This window comes from Arachis ipaensis, chromosome B09, assembly GCF_000816755.2.
Source record: "Arachis ipaensis cultivar K30076 chromosome B09, Araip1.1, whole genome shotgun sequence".
Classification (NCBI taxonomy): domain Eukaryota; kingdom Viridiplantae; phylum Streptophyta; class Magnoliopsida; order Fabales; family Fabaceae; genus Arachis; species Arachis ipaensis.
Genome location: NC_029793.2, coordinates 109,421,875 through 109,423,194, shown reverse-complemented (window position 1 = coordinate 109,423,194; position 1,320 = coordinate 109,421,875).

Genomic DNA, 1,320 nt, shown 5'->3' with positions numbered 1-1,320 from the left:
AAAGGGAAAAGACACTCTCCTTCGTTTATATTCCTCCTAGAGATGTGCAACCGAGAGGCCCTGTCCAGGTTACCTACTGGATGTATCGGTCAATAGGACAGACATGTATCATGTGCATTTGTTTGCTATTGTTTGAGGGTGCATGATGAGCGGATAATTTATACGCTTTTTGGCATTGTTTTTACATAGTTTTCAGTATAATTTAGTTAGTTTTTAGTATATTTTTATTAGTTTTTAAATAAAAATTATATTTCTGGACTTTACTATGAGTTTGTGTATTTTTATGTGATTTCAGGTATTTTCTGGCAGAAATTGAGGGACTTGATTTAGAGGTTGAAGAAGGACTGCAGATGCTGTTGGATTCTGACCTTCCTGCACTCAAAGTGAAATTTCTCGAGCTACAGAAGTCCAAATGGCACGCTCTCAATTGCGTTGGAAAGTAGACATTCAGGGCTTTCCATAAATATATAATAGTCCATACTTTGATTAAGGATACATGATGTAAACGGGCGTTGAACGCCAGTTCCATGCTGCATTCTGGAGTCAAACACCAGAAACAGGTTGCAAAGTGGAGTTAAACGCCAGAAACAGGTTACAAACTGGTGTTCAACTCCAAGAAAGACCTCTACACGTGTAAAGCTCAATGCTCAACCCAAGCACACACCTAGTGGGCCCCGAAAGTGGATTTCTGCATCATTTACTCATTTCTGTAAACCCTAGTAACTAGTTTAGTATAAATAGGACTTTTTACTATTGTATTTACATCTTTGATTAGTTTTATGCTATCTTAGACTTTTATAGGGGCTGGCCATTCGGCCATGCCTGGACCATTATCACTTATGTATTTTCAACGGTAGAGTTCCTACACTCCATAGATTAAGGTGGTGGAGCTCTGCTGTTCCTCATGAATTAATACAAACTACTACTGTTTTTCTATTCAATACAAACTTATTCCGCTTCTAAGATATTCATTCGCATTTCAATGTGAATGAGATGGTCGTGACAATCATCATCATTCCTACTTATGAACGCGTGCCTGACAACCACTTTCGTTCTACCTTAGATTGAATAGGTATCTCTTGGATATCTAATACAGGGGACCGAGTCCGAGATATTAGAATCTTCGTGGTATAAGTTAGAACCCATGGATGGCCATTCCTGAGATCCGGAAAGTCTAAACCTTGTCTGTGGTATTCCGAGTAGGATCTGGGAAGGGATGGCTGTGACGAGCTTCAAACTCGCGAGTGCTGGGCGTAATGACAGACGCAAAAGGATCAATGGATCCTATTCCAATATGATCGAGAACCGACAGATGAATAG